Source organism: Rousettus aegyptiacus, unplaced genomic scaffold, assembly GCF_014176215.1.
Source record: "Rousettus aegyptiacus isolate mRouAeg1 unplaced genomic scaffold, mRouAeg1.p scaffold_m13_p_6, whole genome shotgun sequence".
Classification (NCBI taxonomy): domain Eukaryota; kingdom Metazoa; phylum Chordata; class Mammalia; order Chiroptera; family Pteropodidae; genus Rousettus; species Rousettus aegyptiacus.
The window spans coordinates 30,420,217-30,445,492 of NW_023416309.1; the positions used below are offsets into that span (position 1 = coordinate 30,420,217).

General features: G+C 35.1%; 1 protein-coding gene across 1 annotated transcript in view; it reads right to left on the reverse strand.

The window, feature by feature from the left end:
* SGMS1 (sphingomyelin synthase 1) overlaps positions 1-25,276 on the reverse strand; it is a 256,756-nt gene that overhangs the window by 109,386 nt on the left and 122,094 nt on the right. The window contains exons 4-5 of the mRNA XM_016154368.2: positions 21,864-21,903; positions 16,118-16,260 (exon numbers count right to left, since the gene is read on the reverse strand). The gene's annotated coding sequence lies outside the window, so the exon portion shown is untranslated. The remainder of the gene's footprint in view (positions 1-16,117; positions 16,261-21,863; positions 21,904-25,276) is intronic.

The window sequence follows — 25,276 nt, forward strand, 5'->3', positions numbered from 1 at the left end:
AGCTGGTGATGGTTAGCAAAGCATGATTTTGCAGAGCGACTTTGGGGCTTTTCCGGCCTATACCACGTACGATGTGATAAAGCCAAGAGAGAAGACTCTGTCCAGGTGCCAGTAGACAAACTGCCCCTATGTTTAAACAGAATAAGAGCAGGCCACCCATGCCTAAGTTTGTTAAAGCAGAAGCTACAAAAAAGTTTCCCAAATCGTGCTAATCAGTTTTAAAAAAAAGCAAATGTGATTTCAGTTAATGATAAAACTTTCACTACCTTAGGCCCTAGCATATTCAAAGATACTTAGCTAGATTTAAAACATGTATCTGCACAATTTCCTTTTGTTCAAATAAATATGCACAGTATATTTAAAAGCAAAAACATGCATATAGATAGAACTGCTTGAGCTAAGTGAGAAAAAAAATATATTATAAAATATATATAACACGATCCATTTATATAAATTAAAAACAAAACAAAAAAATAACTGAAAGACTATATGCCCCCAAGGTGATTGTACCTGGTAGAGATATAGAGGTATTTGGGTAAATTTAATTTCCTTCCTATTTTTGTCAGTATTTTCTTCTTTTTATAAAATGATCACATATTTTTGTAAAGTTTAAAGATATTAAAAAAAAAATCCCTGCTGATTAGGCAAAACTTTAAACCTGTTTAAAAGAGACATATATAAAGAAAATGTAAAAACAGGGCAATGCTGTTACTATTTAACATAGCTTTGCTGACAGAGTAAAAAAATATTTCTGACCTCCTTAAATGTTCACCCATTCCTACCAATATCATAATGACGATACATTTTACCATGGTGAGCATCAGCAGACAAAAGCAAAATAGTACCAATGCTGAGGGTGTTAATTTGAGTTTCTAACTATATTTTTACTTTTCCTGGACCATGATATATTTTAAGTTGGCCTAATTTCTCTCAGGCCTTGGACTCTGAGAACTGCGCTAACTTTTCTAGCCGATATTCATGACCAAAATCCATTAGGTGTAGAGAAGAAACTTCAAAAGTGAGATTTCCTCTTAGAAAGGTTATTTCAGTGTCAAAAATTGGCAGCCAGACATTAGGAATGCTGAAGTAGTTACCTGAAATTTATTTCCAGTGCTTACACTGGAGTCTTTAAATACATATACTAAATATGTTCAATTTCAATTCATGGCGTTATCTAATAGCAGCCTGTGCCTAAATCAAAGTGATTACCATCAAATTCCCATCTTAGTATGTGCTTTAATATCTTAAATGTCTCTTCATAAATACTAAGTATTTCACAAATATTCTTATATTTAAATAATGTTCTATTGGCCTATTGCAACAGTTTCAATTATACATGACTTGAAGGTATTTTTGAACTCTAAATGACTATAAGATTTGACACCTCTTTACAAATAAAATAAACCACAAAATAAACCACAAAAAACAAATTCTTTAAGAGATCGGCTTTATGATGACAGAGCTGTTCTCCATGCAATAACAATTATAAACTGAACAAATATAAAAATCAACTTTGAAGGCACTAGAAAACAATGAAAGAAGGCAGAAAGTGGACAATCTACAGCCTTTAAAAGAAGGAAACCACACTAGATGATAATTTATACTTATGTAGCTTATCCTGTAAGAGCACAACCAAGTCTGTGCCATGAATATGGAACTCAAGCAGCAAACTACAGTTTGGATTAATAGCAGATTAGACACAATAGTGAAAAAGGACTTGTGAACTTGAAAATATGTCAATAACAAGAATCCAGGCTGAAGCACAGAGAGAAAAACAATGTTTTAAAAAGAGCCTCAGTGACCTCTCAGTCAGTATCAAGTGTTCTAATTTACATGTTAAAAGAGAGTAGAGAGAAAAGAGCAGAAAAATATATGTAAAGACCAGAAATTTTCAAAACTGAGCAAAAACAGCCATCCTCCAAAGCAGGAAACTCAGGTAACCACAAGGAAACTTTGCTTAGCCATGACAACCAAAGATAACGACAAAAATAATTTTAGAAATAGCCAGAGAAGAGACATATTACATATGTGAGGACAATAATAAAAAATGATAGCAGATATCTCATCAAAAACAAAAGTCCATGAGACAATAACATCTTTAAAAAGCTGAAACGAAAAAAAAAGTGTTAACCTAGAATTCTATATATGAAAATCTTTCAAAAATAAAGAAAAAATAAAGAACCTTCACATAAATGAAAACTGAATCTGTTGCTAATAAACCTACACTGCAAGAAATTCTAAAGAAAGTTTCCTCAAGTCGAAGTGTTGCCAGATGTAAATTTTAATCTATAGAAAGGAATGAAGAATGTCAGAAATAGTAAATATGCAGGTAAACAGGAAAGATTATTTCTCTTAATTTCTTTAAGATATTGTTATTAGATACACCATATTAAGTGTTTGTGTATATATATACTTTACATATACTTGATATTAAAAGTATAATGCTGCATTGTATAGTTTGTAATATACATGGATATAAAATACATGAAGACAGCAGCGCAATGGATAGGGTGTGGCAAACGAAAACATATTGTAGGTTTCTTACACTTTTACCCAAAGTAGTAAAATATTAATTCAAAAAGGCTTATAATTAAAGATAAATACTGAATTCTGCAGAGAAACTACAAAAACAATAAGGCAAAGAGGTATAGCTGAAACCTTAAAAGAGAAATTAAAATGTAACACTAAAATATATTCAATTAAACAAGAAAAAGAGAGAAAAGGAGATATGTGATTTGAAAAAAAGAAATCTAAAGGGTAGGACAAATAAGAAACAAAAAAATGGTTGATCTACAACTAAGCATATAAATAATTATAGTAAAAAAGACTAAATACTGTAATTAAAAGCCAGAGACTGTAAGAATACATAAAAAAGCAATACTCAACCATTTACTACCTACGACAGATGCATTTTAAATGCAAAGACGCAGAAAAACAGGTAGAAAAGGATATAGCAACATGACCACAATACAAAATCCAGATAAAGACAATAAAAGAAAACTACAGATCTATATCACTTAGACCACATATACGCAAAATGCTCAACAAAATACAGTATTGGCATAAGGACAGATGAATAGAACAATGAAGCAGAACAAAGGCTAGAAAGAAACAGACATAAACACATATGTGATCAACTGACTTTTTTGAATAAGTTACCAAAATAATGCAATGGGTATAAAGATAGTCTTTTCAACAAATTGGGCAGAAACAAATATATATTCATATCAAAAGAAGAGTGAATCCTGACCTGACGTAGAACTAATCATAAAAGCTAAAACTGTAAAGCAAGAAAACAGGAGAATACCTTTGTGACTATGAAGTAGGCAAAGCACTATGAATAAAAGAAAAAAACTGATAAATTGGACTTCATCAAAATTAAAACGTCTACCTTTTGAAAGACACAGTTAAGAGAATGAAAAAACAACCACCAAGTGGATGGCAAGTAAGTATGTACACAAAAAAAATTTCACAATCAAACTATCAAGGAAATCACAGGAAATCACAAATATCACATTACACTTAGAATGTCGATACTGAAAAGACTGACAATAGCAAGTGTTGGCTAAGGCTTAGAGCATACTGGAGCATATCGTGCATTGCTGATGGGCATGATTAATTATATAACCCCTTTAGGAAAATCTTTGACAATTTTTTATAAAATTAAACATACACTCATCCAGTGATACACTTCTAAGTGTATATCCAAAAGAAATGAAAACATATTCCACAGAGACATGTAAATAATGTTCACAGTACTTATATTCATAATAGCCAAAAATTGTAACCCACCCAAATGTCCATCAATAGGTAAATAGATAAATTCACACAATGGAATATTACTCAACAACATAGAGAAACAACCTATAGATACATGTAGCAAGTATGAACCTCAAAAACACCATTAAGAGGCAAAACTAAGCTCTGTCAACAGAAATCACATTACTGTTTATCTCTGGGGTGGGACAACTGACTGGAAATAATGCACGAGAATTTTCTGGGTCACGGAAATGTTCTATAACTTGAGAAAGACATTGGTTCACTAAACCGTTCAATTAAAATTTGCACATTGCATAGTACGTAAAGTATACCCAAATTAGAAGACAGCACACTAAAAAAAATGTCTTTGAATTAGTTCTGAAGGAGATATGGTCTCCCACAGGTCAAAGCTATTTCCCTTCTTATTACCTTGGGAGACAAGCTCTGAAGTCTCAAAACCAGAAGGTATGGATATTGAGTTCAGTCATGACATTTTTTAAAAAAATATATAATCAATCTAAGCAAAAGAAAAAGAACTGTTATCTTCTTCCTATGAAAATACTCTTTGAATATTTGCTCTAACCTAGAGGAATTAAAAGAAATTGGTTCTTTTAGTTTTACCTAATTGTATTTATCCCGTTAAAAATTTAAAAGTTACTTTTAACCATACAATGAAAAAAAAAAAGACACAGAAAATAAACTATAAAACATAAATCAGAATGTTCTATCTTACTCATTTTAAAATATTTACTAAATTCCTACTGTATTCCAGCTAAAACAACAGTCTCTAGGGAAATAAAAATGAAAAATTTACACCCTACTGTTAAGGAGTTCTAGTTTGGTAGGAAATATATCCATAAACTATTACCTTAATGTTAAATAAATGTTCTTGAATATATATCAGAAAAGACTTCACTTGGGGAAAATATATCACTTCTTAACCCTCTATAACCATACATTTAATATTGATGAATAACATGTAGAAAGTAAATATTATATATTCAGTTATTCTTTTTGAAAGACAATAATTTTAAGAAAGAAACACTTAATAACTAACTCCATATAACCATGTTTCTTAGCTCAAGAAAAAATAACACATATATCTTTTTAAATTATCCCACCCACAGCAAAGGGGATTAGGCAACTGTGTCTTATACTACTTGCCCACATCCTCCACTGCAACCTCACAGCTGAAGGCAAGTCAAGCTGTGCCCCAAAATGAAGAGAATGGCTGGTCAATTGTCACTCTCAGGAATCTAATTTTAATACAAATCCCATCCCATCTAGCTTCTCCTCTGGAAACATTACTGTATTATAAGTTTTGGTATTAGTATGCAAAGATTAGCTCAGTAGACCCCTATGAAGTCCAAGGACGCCCCATGGGTTCCTACTACACTTTGAGAATGATTTTAGGTAATCTCATCCGATCCCACGGTTTTAAATACCACGTCTTCTAGGACAACACTCAATTAAAAAAGATACCTCTAGGTTGGACTCTCTTGAACTCTAGGTTCAGACAGCCAACTACTTACTCACTATTCCCACTTTAGGTATCTACAGATCTCTATTTTAACTAATAAAGACTTGACACTCCATCTCCCCCACATCATTTTCTTCCTGCACTTTTCCCCCATCTCGGTAAATGGTAACTCTAATTTACCAACTCTGGTCAGAATCTTTGAAGAAATCTTGATTACCTCCGTTTCTCTAAAATCCGCATCTAACCCATACTCATATTCTATTAGCTTTTCTTTAGGGATATATCCAGAATTCCATCACTTCTTATCCCTCCACCACTCCTTCCGCCCTAGTCCGAGCTTACATATCTTGGCCTATACTCTGGCAAGAGCCTCCTAAATAGTCTCCATGCATCCTCCTGTGTTCCGCTGTAGTATATTCTTCACGTAGCAACCAGAGGGATTTAAAGCACAAGTCAGATCGCATCACTTCTCTGCTTAGGGCATCATGTACCTTCACACCTTACTCAGAGAAAAATCTGGAATCTTCATCACACCCTACAGAAACGCTATGTGATCTGGCCCCCAGCTACCTCTCTAAACGTATCTTTCGGCTCTCCCCTTGCTCACTCCACTCTAGCCATACTGGCTCCTTTGCTGTTGCTCATACAATCTCACTTCAGGGTCTTTGCAATTCAGTTTCTTCTGACTGAAACACACTTCCCTCAAATGTCCTCCAATTGAGGCTTGCTCCCTCAGTCAACACTCAAACACCATCACCTAAAAGGTGCCATTCTCTCCATCAGTCCATACCCTGTCCCTGCTTTATTTTTCCCCCCAAATTCATAATTTCCTAATATATTTGTCTGTTCTCCCCTAGCCAATAAATGAGAATTGTCTGGTTCAACACTATGTTCCAGTACCTAGAACAGCGTTTACTATATAGTAGGTACTCAATGCATATTGTTTTGAGCAGATGAACAGAGATGCCAGTACAGGCAGCATAGGGAGTTGAAGGTGAAAGTGATGAGGTATGAGGCCAAGATAATCACATGCCCAGCAGCATTTTGAAGGAGCAGAAACTATGAATATGGAAAAAGTAGCACCACCCAAATAAAGGCTATGAATAAAAGGAGACAAGAAATGCTACTGGATAGCACTACCACAAAGGCTAGAGAACTAAATGATTATCAAATGTTTATGCAAATGATAGCACTTAAAATTCACTCAAAATATGCACACATCTTTGGGCCAGAGTTCCTTGGCTGTCACATGAATCAATTCAGTACAATCTTATACTTTTGATATATTTAAATCTTTTCTTATACAAAAAAAAAAAGTGAATGAAAACCATGAAAAAGAAAATTATTAGTCCACTTAGTCTACTTTCCACACTTTCATGCTTCATACTAACTTTTCAGTTATTTTCACGAACTGGTTCCAAGAGGGAGAAAACACTCCAGTAGTTATATTTAAACCAGATTCCTATTGCCACGGAAATTCAGCGAGTCTGACTAGAAAAACAAACAGCAACAAATCACTTTGGTCAGGTGTCCAAAAATGAATGTCAGAGTTACTTAATAGTAGTTAATATCAAAGTCATAGTACCATAAACAGTACATTGGTTGACAAATATTTTATACAAAAAGAATTTAAGATTTTTCATTATAATGTATAATTTATGAAGTTATAATTTCTTCATTCTGACCAGAATGAAGGAGCAGCACCTATGGACTCAAATCACAGCAGGTATTCCAGCGTTCAGCTGGCCGGTGCAGAAGGATGGTAGTAACTAGTCATTTGCTAGCTCTCCGCAGGGAACGTGGGAGGAAATGGGAAGAGGTGCTCGGTGCAAGGTAGTTCCCCAACAAGCAAGTCTTTGGGTTCACAGCCCTCGTGCGCTTAATAATCTGCTGCCAATTTAATGCTCCATTACTCAGACTTAAAAACAACACTATACACCATGATCCTAGTGAACTACCTTTTCACAGGTTCCATATACACAACAAAAGAGTCAATGTCTCTTAATAGAATGGAGAAAAAACTGTCCCACATCTGTTACTGTCATTTGCTCTTCCTTCTAAACTGCTGCTTGTGTCAGCTTTTACGCAATTAAGAGTATACTCTTGAAATCTCACAAATAAAACAAGAACCGAGGGATTTTTAAAGCAAAATAATATAAACTTAAGGTTTTAAAGAAAGAAAAGAAAAAGCAGGAAGGGTAGTTCCCTAAAAAGTTACTTCTTAACCTTCTTAAGAGACTTGAGGAAGGTTATCATTTTGAGGTTCCACCAACAGAGCAGAGAAAACGAATCTATCTGTCTACCTACTTATGTATCTACCACTTTTGCTCGAAAGCAGACATAGTAAGATCATCAGTGTCACGATGTATAACATATTTTGCTAGGAGCTGGAAAGCTTCCTAAAATGAACAAAAATATAATTTTAAGAGTTACCGAGAGTCACAGAGTGAGCACAGGTTTTAACAATGGCAGATCCGGGTTTGAACCAGTGATTCCTGTACTTATGAACTGTGTCACCTTGGGCCAGGCTGATTGATTTGTACCTGGGCCTTGGTACTTACTATTTTCTTGCCTGGAATGTTCTTCCCAGATACAGCAGGCTTATTTCATTCCCTCTCTTCTTCCATGTCCTTACTTAAATGTTACCTGCCCACTAAGGCCTTCCCTGACCTACCCTGCATTACAGTGAACACATCACTTACACACACACACACACACACACACACACACACACACACACCCCACACTCAAACTCCCAATCTACTTCTCTGCTTTATTTTTTGCCAGAACCCTGATCATCATCTAGCATACATGCATTTTACTTATTCATTTAGTTTATCTTCTTTCTCCTACTAGGCTATAAGCTTTAAAGTGCAGGTTTAAGGTTTGTTTGTTTTCCCCTTGTTCACTACCTAAAGTATCTAAAGAAGGGCCTAGAACATAAAGGTTACACCAAAAGTTGGTTGAATGAAGGAAGCTCATGAAGGTCTTTGCAAGGTTCCAGGGTTTTTATTAGAGACCATGTAAATAAAGCCTTTAGGATATAAAAGGTGCTCAGTAAATACTAGACATTCTCTTTAGAAAAGAGACTATCTGAAACCCTTAATAGACTATTTTTCTAAAAATAATGAGAACAACAATGTCAGTGATGACACAGAGCAGCTGATTCAGTAGCAAAAGAGTGAAAGGAGAAATGACTGCTATAAATCCATGGGAACGATATCATTCTTAACATTACTATAACGACAAACATTAAAAAATTACACATTGCTTCACAGGACACAAAGATTAAGTGAGCAATGTGTTTGACAACAGGTTCTAGGTTATGAGTGAATGTTACTTGTGTTCTTCACACCCTGGCTACTAATCCCAAACAGGGTCCAATCAGTGAAAAAGACAACTAAGTCAGTTTCCTTTTACTTCGATTATTCATTTCGACAGAAAAGAAAACCAACAGAATGTGAGAATGTCAGGACAATAATCATGCCTTCAAATATTTTTCTTGACAATTGATTTTCTGACAGTGTGGGAGTTTGTAAGTTTTGGAAGAAAAAGATTCTATAAATGAACTATTATTTATATAATTTTTGTTTTCCATTATAGTTTTATTTCTCAAATTAATGCAGGTCGAAATAAATATATATATTCAAACAAAAACATTCAACACATCTTTGAATGTGATATTAAAAAGTTATCTAGAGTGGCCAAGATTGAAAACCCCTATATAAGAAAAAGAGAAAAAGAGGTATCAACATCGAGGAAGTTTTCTACATTTTACTAACGAATTTCTTAAGAATTCTTTTAAAATTAGTGACCTTTCCTTGTCAATCTAAATTTACTAAATTTATTAAAAATATCATTCATTGATATAATCTTTAGAAATGCATTGCATAAAAAAATACAACTGTGATAAAAAAAAAAAGAACACTAAGAAAGGTCTATGTTCTCAAATTATGAGCAAAATATAATAAATAGTGAATACTCTGAATTAAATAATTTAAAAGCCTGAAAATATTTATAATGTGGGATGCAAATCATTTTCCTCCTTAGCAACTACTTCCACCAATGCCAATTCAAAGTAAACATTACAATATTTGAAAAACAAACAGCTATTTTTTCATAACTAAATGTGAAGATGTTATGCTAACACATTTTATAAAATTAAAACTTCCAAACACAGCTACTCAAAAAAAATCATAAACTTCTCCAAGCCCTTCAAATATTAATTTTAAAATTTCTAATCATAATATGGTCTTATGTAACTGTGTGTAGCTGACAAATTATGCATTCAGTCCAGCTGGCATACTCACCATGTTATGTTTCTGGGTTCCTTTCATGACAAATATGTAAAACACACTATTAATTTTCAAAATCTCAAAATACGTAACTGTACCAGCAATCGTTATCCCTATTCTGACCGTCATAACTTGAGCTTTCTACCTATTTAAATTAACATTTATTCCATTTAACATTTGCTTAGCACCATAATACATGTTTTAAAAAATTATTCATTAGTTTAAGTTATGCCAAATATATTGCTGGTTCCAGGAAACTGTGTTCTAACGTGGCAGTGCAGACTGAAGGACGGGCCAGGAAGGGCCATGTGCATTAGTAACCTGGATAGCAGGTACTCCTCTGTGAAATTAATCTAACATGAGATTCCCAAAAAAATTTTTTTAAAAAGAAAGAAAGAAAAAGTTTACAATAGTCTGTGATTTATTGAGGTTAATGAGTGGCACATGTACGTTTTACATATTTCTATCAGACAGCAATGCTTCTTGCTATATATACCCCTATTTAGTGTTCAGAGAGTAGTCAGCTGAATTTTCAAATCATAAAACTGATTCTGCAGATCTGCACATTGTACATTTAAACCATAACATTGAAATTCTCATCTTGAACTTGAAAACTCAGATCCAGAAAGATATTTGCACATCAATGTTCATAGCAGCATTGTTCACGGTGGCCAGGACATGGAAGAAGCCGAAGTGTCCTACGATAGCTGACTGGCTAAAGAAGCTGTGGTTCTTCATATATACAATGGAGTATTACTCAGCCATAAGAAGAGATGAAATACTGCCGTTTGCGACAACATGGATGGACCTTGAGATAATCATGCTAAGCAAAATAAACCAGACAGAAAAAGTCGAAAACCACATGATAATCACTTCTATGTGGGATATAAACCTAAAAGCAACAAATGAACAGGACAAACAAACAGAAACTCACGGACATGGACAACAGACTAGTGGTTACCAGAGGATGACGGGGAAAGAGGGAAGTAGATGGGGTAAAAGGGGTCAAATATGTAGTGACAGAAAGAAATCTAACAATGGGCAGTAAGCACACAATGCAATATGTATATATGCCTAATTATTAAATTGTACACCTGAAACTTACTTGATTTCATTAACCAATGTCACCATAACAAAAAATAACAATAGTAAAGTCACATGTCCAGGGAAAATAAAATAAAACAAAATTTTCTTCTTGAAACTGATTCTTTTTTGTATAACTGACATATTCTACTAGGTGCAACTATTTTCACTTACCAATAACATTCCACTAATTCAAATTATAAAGGGAGGCTGAGCTTCTACTTGTTTTTAATAATTTTTTGAGCTCTGCCCTAAATATCTTCCCATCTCATCTATTAGAAGAACCTAATAAAAACAAAGCAACCAAAATAAGTCTTCCATTTTTGTAGAATGACAGGCTAGATACCTTAAACTATCTTTCCAATTAAAATAACTAAAGTAGAAGATGTAATATTTTTCTAAATGCACCTGTGAGTTAAGAGTAAAAGTGGAAAAGCTAGGAAGTAGAAAAGCACCAAAAGCAGAACCCTGGACACCTGAACTTCCAATTTCTCTACTTCGATCCTTATTAGCAATATATATTATTTTTCCCCAGAATAGATTTGAAATTTATTTCTATGTGCTATGGGCTAGTAACTTATTATTATTTTTTAGTTCAATTTTCAGAAGCTATTTAACAAACTTAGTCATCACAGTCTCCATTACTGAACACTGGCACCTTGAGAAACAGCTCAATTCCTTAGTTCCAAGAGAATATATAATTTTGACAAAAGAATCTTGTCTTTTCTCAGAATAATTTAAGGAAATTGGTAAATATAAAAATGTAGGTAGAAAAGAATAAAAAACAGCCAAAAATACACAGGTTGTACATTTTAGATCCAATTTAAAATATAAAATAGCCTTTCCTACTCCAAGACACTGTCATCTTATTTTATTGTCTTCATTCCACTTATCCATGTCTGAAATGTCCCTGTTTATCTACTTCTTTGTCACTTGGGTCTTTGAACCACCCTACCTGATTCCCATTGGCCTCTAAGTTCCATAAGAGAAGGAATCTTTTTGTATTGCTCACTGTCATAGCCTAGTATCTAGAGTAGTGTGTGGCATGAAGTACGAATGCTCTGTAGCCATCGGATGGATGGATGGATGGATGGATGGATGGATGGATGGATGGATGGACAGACGGACAGGTGGGTGGATAGGTATACCTAGAGCTTCAGGACTGCACAATTCCAGGGGTACCATTCACTCACATCTTCTGGGTTGTACAGTGCACAGAAAGTATACATTATACTGTGGCAGGAAGTAGGTCAATTCTGTGGCAGCCAGAATGCAGACACCTCAGACTCTATTTAACTCCAATGTGTCCTGTTACTTTTGCTCATTGGGCACAATTACCCCTTTCCTCATAGAGAAAGCAAGAATTTTCTCTCTAGTTTTTACCTCAATACTAATCTCATTTTTTGAATAATTAAATACATATTCATATTAAGGACTTCACATATACATACTCCTGCATCAACCTTCCTGAAAATAAAACTATTGACTAAGGGGTCTGAGCTCCAACTATAAATTCGCCCTTATAAATTTCTTAGTTTTTTAGTCTTCCCTGATGACAAATGTTTTTAAGGAAATTCTTTAGTCAACTTAACTGTGGCACAAACAGTGGTTTCAAGAGTGGTCAGCTCTGTGACTCATCGATATCAGTCTTCAATTTAAGAGAGCCCATTGAAAATGTTTTAAGAGTCTAGAAATAGATAATGAAGACTTCACAGACTGTCAGGCTCAATTTCATGCACTACATCACTCTGATAGCAAGAACACCCTGCTATTACCACATCAACTAGAACATAGAAACCAGTCTCCTGGGGCCTTTAAGAGGTTATACTTACCACTGTGTGCTGACCTATTAGCTAGAAGATCACTTTCTACCACCAGTGCTTGTAAGGCTATCATGCCATCTCTCCTAAGCTTAGAACTTTTGAGGCACCTCATTGGAAACCACTGTGCTAGGAATAGGTCAGTCTATGAGAATTCCAGCAAGAGGACCCATGGTACATACCGAAACCCAAGAAGGACTGTGTCCCTGCAGGAGAGTTATAGCCACAATGGAAAGGTGAAATAATACTGTATGAATATCTTTTTTCATGTTCTTTCTCATCTTCCCATTGATTCTATATGCCATAATGTTTCCATAGTGGTCTTTACTTCCTTAAGCAGCAGAGTCCTTTTTAAATACAATTCTTTAGAGAGATTCAATACATAAAAACATATAAAAGCATAGCTGTTAGTTGATGAGACAATAAGGTAGATAAAGGCCTTGTTCTCCTCCGCTTACTCCTAACCTAACCCCATGGCATGGTGGAATCCCAAGAGCAATCAGAAACCATGTCTGAAAAGCAATGGTCTGGTGAGGATGATGATAATGATAATGATGATGATTTAGTTTAATAATGAGAGTCTATAAGAGAAGAATAACACAGAACAATACATTATAGTCCCGGCTTCTTAACAGCCTGTTCCATGTAAAGCGCTTCTATTAAATGCTCACCTGTCTCAGTTGTAATCAACCTTCTTAGTTTGAGAATTCTAATCCCTAGGAGCACAGAGCTCTTCAGTTCAGAAGAAACCATATTGGTACTGCATTGTAACTGTCTCTCCAAGAGACTGCGAAAGCAGCATCACTCATGAGGCTAGGAGTTTCCTAGGGTCAGTGCAGCTGCCTGACCTAAGGTTTAGCCCATATGAAACATTTAGCCCCCTCTCCCAAAAAAGAGTGGGGCGAGGGAAGCTTAATTAACTTGCATACTAAGCATTAAGTACATCAAGCAAGTATCAGGGACACACTATGTGGAACTCGAGTTTTCAGAAGTTTCATCTAACTATGGAAAAACTGAAGTTACTTGTCATAGATGAGTCCCTCAATGAAAGAAAAAGGAGGTTTCAAAATTTCCGGGTCAAAAGAGAACTTCTAGTGTTCCTATCACATATAGCATTAGTACCGAAAAATTTACAAGTCACGTTGTTGTGACAGAGGAAGTGATCTGGGTTTTCTTATTATATTCTTAACTGTCAAAATAAATAATGAAGAACAGGTCTACCTAATAGTAGGATGGAACAACTTATGCAACTATCCACATGGAATACTCTGCAGCCACTATTCTACATGTTGCAAAAGAATATTTTAAAACATGGGGGGAAATGCTGAAGTTAGGCTAAGTATAAATGGATCTAGAACACTATAAACCTAATTTTGTACTTTTTAAGATGTATATATATTCATAGCAAAAAAAAACTAGAAGTATCCACACCAAAATATTATCAGTGGCTACATCTGAGTGGTGGCTTATATTTTGTTGTTTTCAACACTTACCAAATTTTCGATTTAAAATCAGAAAAAAAAAATCTTTAAACAAAAAGAAATTTTACATACAGTAAAATTGATACAGGATACCTGAAATTTTGAAGTTTGTACATTTTGTAAACTTTGAGATTCATATATAAATGCCAAAGCTGTCCTTAACTGTGTGATTGTCTGGCCAAACTCCAGTCCCAATTGCTTTGGAGGGAATAGCTGCTCATGCAACTGTTAAGGTGAGTCTTGCCTAATTGCTCCTGGCAGCATAGCAAGCACAGTGTGGGAAATGACATGTGGCCAGAGAACCTCCCAGTTCTCAAGAATGGCTCAATTCATCATAAACCAGAATTGTCATTATATGAATTCAACCTTCTCAGTGACTGCACCAAGCCTATCTAGAGAGGATATAGCTTATTTAACTGTTTGTTTTAAGATTGCCTTTATATTAATGCAAAGCACAAAAAAATTCTTGGACATATTTGCAATCTAAATGTCACCACTGTGTGTAATCAGTGAGGCAGTGTAATTGTTAAAAGCACAGTCTGTGAAATCAAACAAATCTGGGTTCAAGTTCTGGCTCCACCATTCTCTCCAACTACATGAGCTTGGGCAAGGGTTCATGTCACAAGCCTCCATTTATTCTTCCATCAGAGAAGGCTGACCACACCTGCATCTCAGGATTTTAGTGCAGATTTAAAATATTTACACACTGAAAGTGATCCCTGAGCCAAACTAAGCACTTAAACAGATGTTCTACATTTTAAAGGATTCAGGCTCCAAAACAGCATTGTGAACTCTTTAAGTTTTCTGGAAAAATCTCATCATTTCTCTCCTATTTAATCTTCACTAACTCTATAAGGAAATGGATCTGAGAAATGATGCAAATAATATCACAGATACAATCAGATTGTACAAGCATTATAAAAGTCCACTCCTCCTACCTCTTATACTGGCCCCATAATCAACTCAGAATGTATTGATAAAGGCATCAGAGCCTATGTGAGAATGAGGGCATATTTTAATAACATCGCATACTGATAATACACAATCAGTAAAATCATAAAGCAGTAACTTTTGAACACATTTAATTTTAATATCCTAATTAAATGTAAGTATAATTACAAACCCAATAAAATGCTATAAAATGGGAAATAATAGCAAATAATAGTAAAAAAAAAAAATAGAGCAGATGATTAAAATTCCACAAGCATTAAGATATTTTTCAAACTTACATCAAAAAGGGGAAACAGCACAGTATACTGTCTCCACAGCACAGAATATGAGACAAACAGACCTAGTGCTGAATTCCAATTCTGACGCTTACTCTCTGGGAAATAGTAGGCCAGTTATTTAAGCACTTGGAACCGCAGTATCCTTATCAAGAATATTGGACTTGCTTAACATTTTCATGATGGTATGATAATGAGAGATGAAAAATATTTGGCATGGGGTATGTCTATAGCGTTCTATATGGGTAAATGAAAAAAAAAAAACTAAAGGATAAAGTTGACATATAACATGACATAGGCCGTGCCATAAAAAAAAAAAAAAAAAAAAAAAGAGCCAGTGCATCAAAAGCCAGACATCCACTGAAGGTCACCAGACATGAAATATTGGGTGACCTTCACCTTAATAAAAACATTGTTAAAGAGATAAGAATTAAAGGCTAAAAGTGAGAAAATGAGGCAAATATGTAACACTGTAACTTGGGGTACAAATTGTGGGGTGGGGGGGGTCAAGGATACGAGTAGGTCAAAGTTAATGATGAACAGGAAACCAGTCAATTTGATCCAGCCACCACCCAATTAGATACAGCCTTGATGTCATTCAGGGTAAGAGTAAAGCCAATAAATAACAGCTGATTCAAAGGACACACATTCACTGAACTTTGACACTGACTGCCCCATTCCCAGAAAAGAAGGCAATGATGTCTCTGGCTAGAAATCTGTTATCACTTTCATCTGTCCAGAGTCTGTTGCCTCTATCGCCTATATTGCCTTTCAGACCATAGGAAGGACCCTAGAGGAGCTGAGTCAAAGCTGCTGAAAGAAGAGTTAAGAGTAACATCCCACTACATAGTCAAGTTTAGAGAACAACCAGAGAATGAGGTTCTGCCCTAAGAACGGCCTCCATTCCGTTCATTTCTTAAATACAGCACGGTCAGTACACTACATTCAACCCAAGCTCTAAGTTATTACATACCTTCAACGGCTACTGTTTTGCATTTATCGATAGGTTCCTTTAAAGTTATTCTCATGTACGCTTCCTGAGGTAGGGTCTTGTCTTCTATTTCATAAGTTTCCCAACCAGACACTTTTGTGCATCCAAAGAACTCAATGGTGTACCTAGAAGAAAGGAGCAATTTAAACTTAACCACTTCGAAAATGGAATCATAAAATTCTAAAGCTAAAAGAGACCTTGGAAATCAGTAGACCTCACTATTAAAAAGCATTAAAGTATGAAGCTGGAACCAATAATTCACAATTGGCCTTTCCTAACTCCTATCCGCATCTTTTTTCTTTTCTCCTCTTTTCTTTATTTCTGCCTTTCTTTCTTTCTTTTTTCCTTTCTTTCTTACCCTCTTTCCTTCCTTCCTTCCTTCCTTCCTTCCTTCCTTCCTTCCTTCCTTCCTTCCTTCCTTCCTTCTTTCCTCCCTTTTTTTTCTTTCTAAGTTTTTGTTCTAAAATATGCATAACATAAAACTTACCCATCTTCTCTTAATCGAAAACTCAAGTCCATAACCCTCTAACACATAGAGGTAGTTCTTCTTTTATATATTCACTCACTATTTTTAACTGTCAATAAATAATTGATTTTCAGAAATTAAGTATAGCAGCTTCAATATGAAAATGAGGGTAACTACTGATATATCCCCTGTATGAGTTGACTGATAAAAAGATGACCAAAATATTACCCTCATAAATGATACCTTGTATAGTAACATATATGCAAATGGGTGTTGTGCAACCGGGAAGCTAGAGATAATGTTTTACATCTGACAAAGAATAAAGAGAATTAATTGTTCATTTAGCCCCTAGTTTATAGTCATTTGTACTTGTGTATGAAAGAATGTGGAATCTAATGGTAGCTACAAAGGTAGCATTTTATTTTTATCATGTTTAATTTAATCGGTATCATTCTATTTTTTTCTCTATAATGATCTCTTAGAAGTGGGTTCTCAACTCTATTCAGGGTCATATAATACTTGCATTACTGAGTACCTGATGAAAGATAAGCCTATTCTACCATCACTCAAATTCAAGAAGACCTTGAATTCTTTGAGGCATCCCTAGAACCCAGGATAAAAATTCTAGGGACTTCCATGTACCAAACTGAGTAGTTGATATCATGAGCCAACTAACAGGCTTAACTCTATGAGAAAACAATTCTAGGAATAACAACAGAAAAAAACCACACACATACTTAATAGTCCCTAAGGACCTAGTCATATCAGACAATTCTTCATTTAATCATTCTTTATCCTATCTGTAAGAAATAGTGCTGCACCTGTAAATAATCAAATACAGTAACAAAGAAAGCCACTATCACGACCAACTAAAAATAACATAAGATTCTCTTGTCATTACATTAGCTTACAAGTATTCAATTTTAAAGCTTCAGAATAAAATATATTTACATAAAGGAAGATCATTTCTTGATGATATCAACATACAGTGTATACACCTAAAGATAAATCAAGTACTTCCCCTGCCCCGCAAAAAAAGTATATCTCAGGAAATAAGATGTCACCTTATATTCAAGACCTCATATTACAAACTAAGGCTCATATTACAAACAAAAATCTCAGTTCATTTTGAATAACGAAATAATATTTGGAAAGTAACTTCAATTAATGCTAGCAATGAATACGTGTAAGTCAGTCAACAGAAACTGGTTAACAGAAAGAAAGCAAAGGAATAGATTGAACAATCATTTTTGGAGATAGGACTTAACAATAGAATATACAAGATATAATTTTTTAAAAGTCTTTTAAATATCATTTTAAAAAGCAATATGGATTTTGGGATTACAGATGACCGATGAAACTGGATTGTTTATCTCTGCTTCTTTCTAAATCCCCATTAAAATGATAGGAAAGAGAGAAGATATAAATCCATAGGGACAAAAAGAGCAACAAAGTATATTAGAGAAGACAATAGTCTGTAATAACATTTTGGAAGCCGAAAGCAGAGATGATTGCTGAGCTGAGCTAAACTAAGCAAGACTCCAGGATAAAAATATTAGTGACTTCCTAGGGACCTCCTCACTGTCTGAGAACCAAATAAAAAGCCAGCAGACTGCTCCAGAAAGGCTCGGGAAGTGAAGCTTCTGGTTCCTTGGAAGAAGAGGGTAAGAAGTTGAGAAGAAGGGGACTGGTTGAAAGTCTATAATAAAAAGCAGTTAGACCCTTACCTTATACCATATACAAAAATTATCTCAAAATGAGTTATAGACCTAAATGTAAGACCTGAAACTATAAAACTCCTAGAAAAAATCATAGGGGCAAAACTTAATGACACTAGACTTGGCAATGATTTCTTGGATATGACATCAAAGCACAAGCAACAAAAGCAAACATAGACAAACAGGACGACATCAAACTTAAAAATTTCAGTGCAGCAAAGGAAATAATCAGAGTGGAAAGGCAACCTAAAAAATGGGAGAAAATATCTGCAAGCTATATATAATAAAAAGTTGATATCCAGAATATGTAAAGTATTCTACAACACCCCAAACAACCAAATTAAAAATGAGCAAGGAACTTTTGAATAGATATTTCCCCAAAGATGATATACAGATGGTCAACAAACACATAAAAAGATGCTGAATATCATTAATCATCAGGGAAATCAAAATCAAAATCAAATGATATATCACCTCACACGTGTGGGGATGGCCACTATCAAAATAACAGAAGATAACAAGTATTGGTGAGGATGTGGAGAAAGGAAACCCTTGGGAGCAATTGGTGAAAATATAAAAATGGCATGGCCATTATGAAGAATGGTATATGTGGGTTCCTCAAAAAAATTAAAAATGAAACTACCCTATCGATTTAGCAATTTCACTTCTGGATATATACTCCTCTCCCCCAAAATTGAAAATAGGATCTCAATGAGGTATTTGCATACCCATGTTCAATGCAGCATTATTCACAAGAGCCAGGAGATAAGAGACAACCTGATTTTCCATTAACAGATGAATGGATAAAGAAAACGTGGTATGTACATACAATGGAATAATTACTTGAGTCTTCAAAAAGAAGGAAATTCTGGCACATGCTACAGCATGGATGAATAATGAAGACATTATGCTAAGTAAAATAAGCCAGTCATAAAAGGATAAATACTGTAAGATTCCACTTGCATGAGGTATCTGAAATTGTCGAATTCTTAGAAAGTAGAATGGTGGTTTCCAGAGTCGGTAGCAGGGGGAAAAGAAGAGTTACTCAATGGGTTTAGTTTCAGTTTTGTAAGATGAAAAAGTTCTAGAGGTCTGTTGCATAAAATGTGAATATAATTAACACTACTGCACCATACACTCAAAAATAGTTAATATGATAAATTTTATATTGTGTGTTTTGTACCACAATTAAAAAAAAAAAAAAGATTATCCTGCATTATCTAGGTGGACCCAATGTTATCACAAGGGTCCTTAAAAGTGAAAAAGGGACACAGAAGAAAAGGTCAAAGTAATGCAATGTGAGATGTATTTGACCTGCTACTGTTCCTTTAAAAGGGGAGAAGTGGATGGAGAGCCAGAGAATGTAGGCAGCCTCTAGAAGCTGGGAAAAATGAGAGAAGGGTTTCTTCTCTAGAGCTTCAAGAAAGGAATATAGCCTTGTGGACACCTTGATTTTAGCACAGTGAGACCCGTGTCAGACGTCTGACCTACAGAACTCTAAGATAATAAATCTGTATTGTTTTAAGCAAAAAAAGAGAGGGGAACAGTTAGAACCCAAGCTCTTCTTCCCACCTGGTAAAGCCGGACAAGTCATCCCTACTTCCATAACGGGGGCAGTTCACTCTCTGGAGAAAATGATATAGCAAGACTTCAGACTCAGAAACATCAGATTAGGCTGAAAGAGAGGCAGTAAGATCTAAGCATTTACAGGCTTGGATGTGAGAACTCTGGCTCCTTTTCCCTACTGGCTCCCCCAAATCCTCACAGGCAGGCATTTACCCTTTTGGAGAAACTGAAAGATCCAAGAAAAAAGACCTGCAGACTTTGATGTCTAGGAGTCACCACCAACTCAAATAGCCAGGTTCCTTTGCAAAGACCCTATAGTGAAGCCCCCAGGATAACAAATTTCTACTCTACTTTTTATTGTCTCACTCCTAAATATAAACAGAAAACTTATTTAAGTAAAGCCTCTACTACTAAAATCAGGGATCAAAACAAGCTGATAAGAACAAAGAGCAAAGTACGAAGAGCACAAGAAAACAGCAAATAATTCAATTCATATTCTCAAAGGAAAAAAAGAAAATATCACATCCATGATACAAGAACGGGATCCTATTTAAAAAAAAAAATATTCAGACTAATTTAAAAATTAAATTTGAAATTACAGATATGCTTGCAGCAATGAAAAGTTTAATAAATACTAAAAAAAACCTCTCAGAAAGTAGAACGAAAACACAAAGAAATGGAAAATAGCTAAGAAAAAGACAAGAAAATAAGAGAATTAAACCAGTTGGTCCAAATATCCAATTGACAGTTGCAGACAACAGAGAAAAGGATGAAAAGGAAATTATCAAAGAAAGAGTATAAGAAAATTTCCCAAATTGAAGGACACGAGTTTCTGAATTGAAAGGACTGTGAACATCAAAAAAACATAAGACTTATTTCGCAATACAAATTCAGAATACTGAAATTTTTTTAAAAAAAGAAGCAGCAGCAAACATTTTCCAAGAAAATAAAACAGCACATATGCAACCAACTGGGAAGCATAATGGCCTGAGACATCTGACATAAGTATCACAAAGCTCAGCCATGAGCAAAATATAGTCATAGTAAAGTAAACGTCGAATATTTATTTAACCACAGACTAAAACATGACTGCATCCAGAGAATGGAGAGACAACAAAAGGAGGTGCACTGAGGGTAAAGGGCTACATACGAAAGGTAAATCCTCAAAAGGGTGTCAATGCAGCCGTCTGAAATTTAAACAGAAATCAATAAATGGCACTTAAAGCCTATACTGTGTTGTTCAGAAAAAGGTGGATGAACACCAGAAAACATGAGTTGAGAAGGGCTATCTTTAGGCAAAGGAGTAATGAGAGTGTAAAGCAAACAATGAATGGCTATTATAGTATTATTTGAATTTTAAACAGTCTCCATGCAATTGCCTCAAACTAAATAAAATAAATGAGTAAACAGATGGAAGGAAGAAAGGAAGGAAGAGAGAAAAGGAAGGAGGGAGAGTATATTTAACAAAGCAAACGTACAAATTGTTACACAGTGGGGATCTCCAATGTTGATCTGCACAGAAACAATGAAAATAGCAACTATCCTAGCATTATGCAAATGGTCACTTGTGACTTGGAATAAAATTTCCAATTACAGCACCATATATGTATTCTCAAAGTGCTGTATTGCAAACTAAAATGATAACATGCTATGGAAAATGGTACTGGATACTTCAAAAGTACAACTTGAATAATGAAGACACTGACATCGAATATGTATGTAAAGAGTTGGAAGAAATTATTCTAAGATAGAAAAAAAGTTATAATGTCATTTTATATAAATACTTGATTATTAAATACACATGAATAACTAAATTAATTAAAAGGTCTAAATGTATTTGATCATTAAATCTATAGCCTCAAAACATTCTTTATATGTTCAAGTGGGCCACAAAAATTGTTTAGTTCACTGTGGGAAAATATAGGATATATATAAACCAAGCATAAAAGATACTTAAAGAAATTAAATAGTCATTTACCTGGTTCATGTTATTTTTCTTCATCAGTCTTCTTTCCAATCTAGGAGAAAATAATAAGTAAATTAGAGTGCATTCTTCAGGTAAAGAGCTGCTTATAAGAAAAAAAAAAAAAACTAAACTCCAAAGTAATTGTCATTAATTTCTCATTCTCTACCTTAGTAAAAATTTTTCTTTTCCACTTCCCAGGTAATTTCTAGCTGTCATGGTATTCAGAGTAAGCTTTACTAGGTAAAGCCAAGCAGAAGCAAGCATGTGCATCCGGTGTCAATAAAAAATTGTACACCAAGTACATCGAATGGTCCAACCTAAGTTGTAAAATCATACACTTTTATAAATTATTTCTTCTCCATTCAGTTAAATAACTGCTAATTAACAATAGAGAAATATAAAAAAGTAAGAAAGCATGTTTCAAAACAAAGGAATTACTACTGTAGGCTGAAAGGGGTAGCAACATGTTTAAATTTTCATTTTCACCAGAACACAATCAATAGCACATGGAAAAATTACAGACCATATACATCTGTATACGATCAAAAAGCTTATAAATGCTTTAACCTACATCACCTCAAAGGCTTAGAAATACTTCTTCATTTAATTTCAGGACAGACGTTCTAAATTAAAAATGAAATATGACTCTTTGAAAACATACATGTGAATATACAGTTGTGCACTACTTAATGGCAGGGATATGTTCCAAGAAATGTGTCGTGCAAGGGTCAAAGAGTGCACTCACGCAAACTTATCAGGTATAGTCTGCTACTGTGATTGTATGTGCTATACTTATATAACACTAGCAGTACAGTAGGTGTGTTTATACCAGCATCACCACAAACAAGTAATTGTAGTGTAATCCTTACAGTTGACTTTTTTAGTACAAGTGTCAGACTTAAGCTCAGATCACCGAGGCCTCCACTTCTAAGAGGCCTCCACTTAACGGAAGGCTGTCTGGAGTAAACACACTACTGCTGGCCGCAGAACTAGATGAATAATCAGGCCGCCCCCCTGCCCCGCAATGAGCCTGCCCTGCTTTAAAAAATCTTGACTGATTTAGATAACTGACCGTTAGGGTTACTAGTTTCTTTCTCTTCTGGATCTTTAAATTCCTGTTCCTATGTTTTAAATTTGCCAATAAAGAGTGAGCCTGCAAAACCACAGGCCTCCACCCTTGACCCCAATGAAAGCAGAACCCCAGGCCCAGGCACTCTCTCTTTTCCTAAACCTCAACCTCACTGCGTGTCCCCTAGCATGCTGTGTGGCTCCAGAGATTGTAAATAATAAACATTTTTTTTCTTCCAAGTTTCTGAACGGTCATTGCTGAAGGGTGTCTTGCAATGAAAATAAGAACTGAAAGGGTTAGTCCAGATGTTAACACTGGTTTAGAAATGAGAGATGTTGGTGGGAAGCTGGCTGGACCCAGGTGAGTACCCTCTGGCATTTGTAGTCGATTATTACAGACTAAGATGGCATACAACAGTGATTGTCCTAAGTAATTAAGATGGCTATGGGGTCACTAGGCAATAGGAATTTTTCACCTCCGTTAGAATCTTATGAGACCACCATCCATCCAAAATGTGTTTTGCAGCCCATGAATGTACATGTAAAATATATAAGTAAATTATGGTACCTGCAGAAAGAGGTACTTTCCTTAAAAATTAATAAACATTTGTATTAATGTATGTATTATATACATACAGAAAAGCACAGAAATCTGGAGTGACTGATTTAATTTTGCTAAAGTGAACACATATGTGTGACCACCTCTCTTCCTCCAAAGGTCAACCACTGCCCTAACTTCAAAAACCACACATTAGTTTTGCCTGTTGGACAAGGTATTATTTTTCAGGGATCTGTCTTAGAGTCTAAGAATTCCTATATCTGGACCAAAATAGAATGCTTTAAGAAGAGCGAAGCAACTAGTCACTGACTACTAGGGGATATTATTTCAAAAAGATGTTGATGTGTCTGAAGAAGGTGTTTTGAGTGGTTGGATGGTTGTTTGAGGTTGACCTGAAAGTTCTCCAGAGGCTGTAGGTCAGAGAAGCTGTTTTATGACATAAATAGAAGGAATGGGGCCTTCCTATTGTTTAAGATGAATGTACTGCTGAGGGTGATATGGGGGAAGAGGAAGCAGAGGGAAAAGGGGTGGGAGGCAGAGGGAGTTTGGGCCTTCTTCCTATAGGTACAAAAGCACCTATAAAATAAAAATAATAACCAAACTAGTTTGCGCTAGAAGCTAGCCTAAGTTACTGATACATCACCTCAGGCGATCTTCCAATTGCTATGAAGCCTATAGACAGATAAGGATATCTAGTCTCAAAGCAGCTAAGTATATGCCCAAAGTTAAAGTCAGCAGAGGAGGCAAAACTGTTCCATTTAACAGCTTCTGTGCAGGGCTAGATACACCAAAAACAAAAAAGAAAACGTTCATAGAAAAGAGGCCATTGTAATTAGACACAGAATATGTGGCATTGCTTCTGCCAATGACTATTTTAAAGGAAAAGAACTGAGTAATTCAGGGCCCACAAAGTCTTCTAAATTACCAAAGAAAGGGTTCTGTCACTCGTAAAGTAGGCCCACTTATCTTTCTGTACTGCAAAGGAGAAGTTTCAAAAGAAATCTTACTCTTCGCTCTTACTCTTCTGATTTTCTAACATGTTAACTTCTTTTATTGCTCTGTGTGTTTTCCCACTGCAATGAGGGAAATTAAAAGAACACAATGTGCCTCGGAGAAAGTCACAGATGCAGAGAGGCAAATTAAGCAGAAAGTCTTTGAGAAACCTATGATAATGCCACCTTCAAAGGACAAGTCAACTTGCATGAATATTTAATTCTACTATAAGTACTTTTAAAAAGCAGAAGTCAAAATGGGAACACAGTTCAAAAAGAGAAGCTTCTGTTCTGCTGTTTGAGAGGGGGAGGAAATAAACTATCTAAACAAGCTGACATAAGACTATATGTGGTGCACCTACGAAAAGGCATGTGGCTAAAAAGGCCTTCCTACATCCTCACTGATAAATACAAAGTAATAAGTCAGTGACAATAACTATGGTTGTCAGACATCATGAAATTCATCATATCTAATCCTAAAAGAATTCTGCAAGTGAGGCAGGGTTAGGATCCCCAACTTATCAGATGGGGATGACATTAGGCCCAGAGAGGTTATATAACTTGTCCAAGGCTGTGAAACTATCCAAGATCACAATGCAAGGAAGTGGAAAAGGGTTCCAAATCAAGTCTTTTGGATACCAAAGACACAGAACAGTTCTGGTTCAATGATGCATTTGAAATGATGCATTTCAATTCCAAATCATTTAATGATTCTTTCACTATTTTCTGGTTTCAAATTGCTTTTGATATGTCCTCAGTAAAGGACATTAACACTCCCTCCGTTCTCCTGTGAGATGGGGGAAGTG